Raw genomic sequence first — 8,387 nt, forward strand, 5'->3', positions numbered from 1 at the left:
ATATGAAACTACTGTACTGATATGGTTTTTTGAGTTTTGGCTTTTAATTTCGCTTTGATTTCTCATTTATATTTGTAATTGGCTCTTGTTTGATGAGCTTATATGTCTTACCAAGAGTCTGTAATTTATTTGGAATCATTAGGGTTGAAATTAAGCTGTAATTCGAAGAAACAAATGAAGAGGCCAAATTGCAGATTCCAAAAAATCAGTCTCTGTTCATATCGTTGTTGAGCTTCAGTAGCTAAACGAACGTTTAGCTTCATACGTTAGACGATGTGAAGAAAAAGCTAAACGATCATGTAGCTTGAGGCATTGATCGTTTAGGTATGGTGCGCTAGACGATCGTGTACCTGCGGGAGCTAGGCGATGCGTTATATTGCTATACGATGGCACTACACGATCGTGTAGCTTCGGGTGGGAGCTAAGCGATAGCACTACACGATTGTTTACCTTTGATCGGGAGCTAAGCGATGCATTGAGTCGCTATGCGATAGCACTAAGCGATCGTTTACCTCGTGACAGCTAAGCGATACGTGGAAATGTTAAGCGATAGCATTAATCAATCATTTACCTATGCACGGCAGCTAGGCGATGCGTCGAGAGCTATGCGTTAGCAAAGCGATCGCTTACCTTGTGCGCGCGCTAAACGATCAAGACGATGCACTAGACGATGGCACTAAGCAATCGTGTAGTAAATGTCTGTGCTAAACGATGGAGCTACACAATAGTGTTGGACACTAAGCGATTGTGTAGCGTCCTTCAGCACTAGACGATGACACTATGCGATAGAAAGAAAATACTATGCGATTATATAGCTTAGTTAGGCGATATGCATTGGTTGTTAAACGATCAAGCAAACACTAAACGATCAGGCAAAATGCATGACGATGGTCTTCAATGCTAAATGATCAGCCTTAGCAAGATAGTGAGCGAGAGCAAGAGCAGTCGGTTTGACCAGTTCTCTTAAGGTCTGATCTGGTTCAGCTTCAAATGGTTTGTGCTTGGTTCGATTCAGACTCTGCTGGTTCGGTTCAAGCGGTTTGGAGCGGTTCGAGCGGTGTTGAAGCTATTTTTGTAATAGTTAGGCTTTTGTTTGCTTGTTTTGCTAAAACTAAAACCATATCAAGCTATGTTTAATTATTTATGCACTGGATGTATGTTATAATTAAATAAATCTTGTATATGCATACATTATGCCATTTAGATTTAAAATCCCACCATAAAAAGCATGCAACATGCATTGAAAGTATGTTATAATTTGTTATAATATTAACCCTTTTACTTGTTTAAAATAATAAATTAATTATTTTTTATATTTTATTTGATAATTTTGGTAGGAGGGAAACCAAATTTGAGAGGGAAATGAAAATGGGGGAGAGAGGGAAACAAAAAGTAAAGATTAAAAAATATTATTTTTTATATTTTGCTTGAGACGAAAAATATGTCAAGAAAGTGCTTCTTATACTTGACACGAAAAATGTGTCAAGCAAGATCTTATATTACTTAACACGAAAAACGTGTCAAGTAATAGTTTGTGTGAAAATATCCAAAAAATTCCATTAATCTCCACTTTTTTAACCCTTTTACTTGACATTTTCTTTTCTAAAAGGTCATTACTTGACGTTTTTTCCATGAAACATCAAGTAATTAAAAACTACAAGTGTCGAGTAATGTAAATTTTGTAGTAGTGATCACATGCTCAAGAGCCAAAAAGCTACAGTTAGCATTGAATTCTCACATTCAAGTGGAGGTGGACTCAATTGAGAGGATTCAAGTAGAAACATACGATAAAAAACTTTATAATTGGTTTCAATTGATGCTACAAGATGAAACCGATTGAACTTTGTTTATTTATTTTAATTTGAAAACATACATTAACTTTTTGGATATTTTCATTATTGGACCCATATATGTTTTGTTTGGGTTTTTAGTTCTTTTTGAGTTGAGGGTAGAATGGACTTTTTAAGTCCTTTAATTAAGTAGGATGAGTTTAAAGGAGATGAAAAAAGGACAAAATGTCAGTTTTGGATGTCTGAGTTATAGGGTTTTTCTTTCAATGAAAATTCTCTGGTAGATGTCAGAGGTTCATCGTCACTTTTGCAATTCTTGAAAAAAGGTTACAAGCCAAGAACATTCAGGTAAATCTGATCATCTTGCTTGTGGAGTGTTGAAACTTGGAGTAAGGAACTAGTTTTTCTTATCTCTTGGTCTTCGATCAAAGCTAATCCAAATCTGATCTTTTCCTTTGGGATTGTTGTCAAATTGATTGGAAATTTTAGAATTTAATATTAGAGATTCAATATTTGGGTTATTAATTTTCAAATTCTAGAATTTTCATATCATTCGGTACTAGGGCCTAGGCTCTAGATTAGATATATATTTCATTCAATTACTTTTTGTGTTGAGTCCATTTTAATTGAATTTTCATATCATTGGTATTAGGGCCTAGGCTCTAGATTAGATATATATTTTATTCAATTACTTTTTGTGTTGAGTCCATTTTAATTAGGGTTCAATCTGCAGACTTGCAAATTAGGAAAAAAATTGAGAAACCCAAGGTACTGAAATCTGGGGTCGTTAAAAAAAAAAACCAAAAGAAATCGAAATTGGAAGAAAATTGAGTGGACGGTGGGTGTGGCAGAGTTTGCTGGAGAATTGGAATTGGAAAAGCCAAAAAAAAAAAAAAAAAAAAAAAAAAACCAAAGAAAACCAAAGAAGACGGTTGGGAAAAAAGGAAAAAGATGCAGAACGTGAGGTTGATGAGGGAAAAATAGAAGCAGGCATGTCAAGCAACTAGGTTAAGCACGTACATCAATTAAGCAGCTCAATTTTCATGAATTTTAAGCTGCTCAAATTCATAATGGAAGATTAGTTGTTTTAGAAGTGCATTTTTTTTCTAAGATCAAATTGAAGTTTTAATAAAATTAGTGTCTTTAGTTTTTTATTCCTAATTCTTTGTTTCCTTTTTATCACTGATTTATCTAATAGTTTGTCATCTTTATTCATCTTGCATAATTCTTTGAATTTGAATATTAGATTCTTAATTTTTGATATCATATTCTTGTTGTTTTGTGTCCTAGTTTGTTGGATCCTGAACATTAGGTTCTTGATTTCTAGTTTCGTTTTTGTTGAATTCAATTGGTTCTTTACTTGAGTTTAACACTTTACAACTATTCTTACTTGGTCTATTTTTGGATTGCTCTTCTCATCTTGATTGTAAATTTTGGCTCATTGTCCTTTTCAGAGAATTCCTTTTTGTGGGAGAGCACCTACATTAAAGAGCGTAAATACGAGTCACCTATCGAGTGAAACACGTGAGGGAGTGATTGATGAGGTCCACTTTTTTTTCAATTATTTTTTATTTTGCTGAAATGTCAGGCAATGGAGTTGTTCCACAAGGGCAGTTACAAGGACTCATTGAGGAAATCATGCAAAATTTGGAGACTTTAATTAATGCAAGATTGGATAGAATAGAACAAAAGTTTTAAGCTATGGAAAATACCCAAGTAAGGAGACGAGTTGTGGAGGTTCCTAAGGATGAAGAAGACTCAGAGCAAAATGAATCTAACTTTGACCCTACTATAAATGGACCCACGAGAGAGGAGCGGCATGGGCCGAGAGGAAGGGGAGGTTTTCACAATAGAAAGCCACAAAGTAGAAGAGAAAGCCTCTATGGAGATCGAGCTTTTGGAAACATTAAAGTTAAATTTCCAAAATTTTATGATACATCTGATCTTGAAGACTTTTTCTAATGGGAACTTGAGGCATAACATATTTTTTGTGGTAACGAACTCTTTGAAGAGAAAAAGGTAACTATCTCTATAACACATTTTAAGGGGTATGCACAAACATGGTGGGATAAGGTGTAACATCCCGATTTTTTTAGGAAAATTTAAGTTAATTATCTCAAATTGCTGAGTTTTAATTTCCTAATCTTTGGAATTTGGAAACAAATTGTTATAGTTGAAGAAGTTTTATTAGTTAATGTGGATTCTTTGAGTATGAGTTTTAAATTAATTGGAAGAGATAATTGAATTATTTGTATAAGAAATTTTGAGTTTATGTGAAATTTGAAAGGGAAAATAGGAAATTGTGATTTTAAGATTTTACCCTCTTTAATTTTGGAACTTTGATCCAAAATTTAAGTAAAGAATTAGAAAAATTTTAGGTAAAGAATTAGGAAAAGATAATTGGTTTATTTGGAAGTAATTAAATCGAGTACATAAAAAGATTTGTAAATTTGGACTCAAGTTAATTTGGAAAGTTAGAATTTAATTTTGGATTTAGAATTTTTGGAAAGAAGTGATTTAAAGTTGGTGAATTTATTTTTAGGTTTATTTAATTAATTGGAGAAGAGATGAAAGATTTGAGTTTGATATGACATATTTATTAAGGAAAGGAAATATATATAAGGATTTTGGAATTTAAGAAAAGAAAATGAAAGAATATATATGGGTTTGGAAATTTAAGAAAATGAAAGGGAATAATATATATATAGATATACATATACATATATATTTTATTTATGTATTTATATGGTGGAGAATTAAAAAGAAAATAAATATGGAATTTTCAAACCCCCACTTTCTCACTTTCTCTCTGGTTTAGACGAACTTCGGCTACCACACTGCCGACGTCCACATCCTTTCCAGTCGTTGTCCTCTGTCGAACACCGTCGTGAGGTTCGTAGTTTTGGGATAAGATTTAAATGGTTTTCATGGTTTTATTGAGGATCTTGAATACCCAATAAATAACGTGTTTAATTATCATTTCAATCGTGATTTTGGAGGTTGAATTTGAAAGTTTGAAGGAGTTTAAAAGGTTGTTAGCGTGCTGTCAAGCAGAAGGTGATTTCGGCAAGAATTTTGGTAAGATTTGGGGCTTTGTGACTTGTTCAGTTTGAATGTAATTTATACGAATTAAGTTATTAAGTTTTGTTGCTGATTTTGGCGTGATTAAACACTTAGGTGTGAACCTAAAGGTTAAATTTTATTTTGGTTTATGTACTAGGATTTAATTCAAAGATTGTGGAGATTAGAAGGGGTTAGTTGCTCAAATATTTGGCTCGATTAAGGATTGAAGAATTTCACAAAGATTCAATTGCTTTTTGGTTCAACCTAATATCAAAGTAAGTAATTTTACTACTGGAACTGCCCACGGGCCAGACACTAGATATATGCTAGCATGATAGATGAATATTATGACAGAATGATAATATGATAGATGGATAGTATAATATGACCGATATATGTTCTTGTATGAGAATCTGAAAGATTTATTTGTGCATGTAGAGATTTGTATGCTAGTAAGAAGTGATACTTGATTCACTGAGGGTGTATTTGATATGAGGATATAGAGGCATATATGCATGCTGTATAGCCATGATGTTGAGGTGTATATGTATGTTATAAAACTATATTGTAATAATTGTGATGTTGAGACTGTGATAGTGTCTTTATTGATTAGTTAGATACCCACTAGGTATTGTGTTTCCTTCGGGATTCACCAGATTGTGTTTCCTTCATGATTCACCAGATATTGTGTTTCCTTCGAGATTCACCAGATATTGTATTTCCTTTGAGATTCACCAGATTGTGTTTCCTTCGGGATTCACCAAATATTATGTTTCCTTCGGGATTCACCAGATATTGTGTTTCCTTCGGGATTCACCAAAGGTAGTAGGCATACATAACTATAGTAGAATAGAAACCAGTTTTGCATATATGTATGTGTCCCATGAGGACTAGAGCAATTTTTATGTTCCACCAGAGGTAGGCATCTAGAGGACATAGATGCCTAGCCCGACCACAGTAGTGGGGTTATTTACTGAGTATTTTATACTCACCCTTTCTCATATTTATGTTTCAGATAAGGAAAATGACACACTGGCGAATGACAAGAGAAATCCTTGAATGAGCCACTGGGACCAGTTTTATGCTTCCTATTTAGATTTCTTTCCATGTTTTTCAACTTTCAATTTGATGTTTGAAACTTACTATTAAGATTTATTTTCAGACCTATTTATTATCATTTATGATTTATGGGTACCCTATCGTCTGTTTTAAATATCTAAATTTAATGAAGGTCTTTTGAGTTCAACTTATTTATTTAGCATTTATTTCACTATAAAAGGATGTCGTTTTAAGTTCCATGCATGCATGTGTTTAGTAACGACCTAAATTGAGTCCTAGGGGGTTGGGTCGTTACATAAGGTGTGTTCTAAGAGGAGGAGGCATCAAGAGAGTCTCGTGGAAACATGGCTACAATTGAAAGAACTCATGAAGAGATGGTTTGTGCCAAAATATTACTTGAGAGAGTGTGCGCAAAGACTTTAGACTTTACACCAAGGGAGTAAGAGTGTAGAAGATTATTCCAAGGTGATGGAAATGTTGATGGAAAGACTAAAGTTAGATGATGGTGAATTGAGTTTTAGCCTTTGTGCTCTTTTTCAAGGTTAGTCGGAGTGCTTCTTAAATTTGCAAGCATTTGAGTTGCATGCCAAGAACATTCAAGTGAGATTGATCATCCTTCTTATGGAGTGTTCGAATCTTGAGCTAGGGAACTTGTTCTTGTTTCAAGATATTTGATCTTAAGGTAATTCGAGTCTAACCCAATCCTTAGGGTTGAAATCATATTGATTTGAGAGTTTTAATGATTGAGAATTTGGGGTTCTCATCCAAAAGGGTTTCTAGTTTTAATTCGCTAGGATTTTTACATCATTTTGATTTTGATATTTTTTGAGATTTTCAGTTTTAACTTAAAGGTTGGTTTTTATTTTGGTTGCTAAGATAATTGGTGTAAGAATTTGACAAATAGAAGAAAATGAGAGTATTGATATGAAAAAATTGAGGATATCTATATAATTTGTTCAAAAATTTGTTATCTTCTATCCCAAGAAAATTTCAAACAAATTGATCTTTATATACTAACTGTAGGAGCATTTTTTTAAACTTTTTTATTATAAAAAAACTAGAGTTGTTTTTACAACAAAGTATTAGCGGTTTCTGTATATATATTTAAGGATACTTGTAAACTTAAAAAAGCTTTTAAGGGTATTTTTGCTACTTTTGAAAGTTTAAATGTACATCTGAAACAAAATATTAATAATTTCTATATAACACTAATGGGTAAAGGTTTTTTTTTTTTAACTCTTTTTAAAATTTTAACAATATTTTTATAACTTTTAAAAGTTCAGGAATATTTTTTATACAAAATACAAAGTTCAAAGGTCTCAATAGATATAAAAGAAAAGATGCTTTCTGCATCTAACATATTAATTAATATTCTTATAAAGTTTGAATATGTAAGGAATCTATTAAACAAAAATTGAAAGTTTAAAAGTATTAAACATTTGTAAAGTTAAGACCTATTTGATAACCATATGAATTTTATTATTATTTTTTTATTTTTGAAAATTAAGTCTATATACATTATTTCCGCCTCCAAATTTGTTCTTTATTTTTTATTTTTTAACAATGGTTAAAAAACCAAGCCAAATTTTGGAAATTAAGCAAAAGTAACTTTTTAAAACTTGTTTTGGTTTTAAATTTGACGAAGAATTCAATCATTCTACTAAAAAATATGCAAATTGTTATAAGAATTAGGCTTAATTTTAAAAACCAAAAAAAAAAAATAGTTACCATATGGGGCCTAAGTGATCTATTAGATTAAAAAAAATGAAAAACTTAATTCACATTTAGTAACCATTTGATTTTTTTTTTTTTTTTTTTGAAAATTAAGTCTATAGACACCGGTTAGTTTCTATTATTAACGTCTATATTGGAGGAATGTTTTCAAAATCAAAGCCGAAATTTGAAAACAAAAAAGTGTAGTTTTAAAAAAAATAGTTTTGTTTTTAGAAATTGGCTAATAATTCCAATGTTTACATTGAAAATTTGAAAATTATGAATAAGAAATTGAGAGAAAAATAAGTAACACTTTTTAAGGTTGACTAAAAGAACACAAATTTGAAAGTTTAATTAAATTTGTAATTAACAAATATAAAACCAGTGAATCCAGTCATGTACCATTTTAGAAAAATATTTTAAGTTAAATTATAAATTTATTTTTATATTTATTTTTATTAATTTTAGAAAAGCAAGAAAAAAATAATTATTAAGACATCAAAGTTACATCCACCTCAACCAGAAGACAGGTAAGTAGAAAAATTATCGCAGCAACATTGAGATCATTCATTCCATTAGCCTAACAATTGTTGAACTTACAAATCTTATCAAACTAAAAAAAAAGTATTAAAAAATCATATCATGTCATTTTCTCTCTTAGTGATATTTATATAAGTCCACATTATATTGTATCTTACAAGTCAATTTCTAAACCATAAATGTCCGTAAATTTTGTGCTTAACAAATGTGCTTATCACAATT

At 31.3% G+C, this 8,387-nt stretch overlaps 1 long non-coding RNA gene across 2 annotated transcripts; it reads left to right on the plus strand.

The window, feature by feature from the left end:
• Positions 1-2,011: 2,011 nt before the first annotated feature.
• On the plus strand, positions 2,012-6,034 carry LOC120091786 (uncharacterized). Of its 2 annotated transcripts, none has more exons than XR_016525686.1 (5): positions 2,012-2,138; positions 3,379-3,809; positions 4,609-4,868; positions 5,011-5,128; positions 5,869-6,034. It is a non-coding gene; the product is annotated as an uncharacterized LOC120091786 (long non-coding RNA). The 2 variants fall into 2 exon arrangements; XR_005485834.2 differs by having other exon boundaries at positions 2,017-2,138; positions 3,245-3,809.
• Positions 6,035-8,387: the final 2,353 nt, after the last annotated feature.

The sequence above is a fragment of the Benincasa hispida genome, unplaced genomic scaffold (genome assembly GCF_027475165.1).
Source record: "Benincasa hispida cultivar pf3 unplaced genomic scaffold, pf3_genome.v1.1 HicScf1034, whole genome shotgun sequence".
NCBI classification, from domain to species: domain Eukaryota; kingdom Viridiplantae; phylum Streptophyta; class Magnoliopsida; order Cucurbitales; family Cucurbitaceae; genus Benincasa; species Benincasa hispida.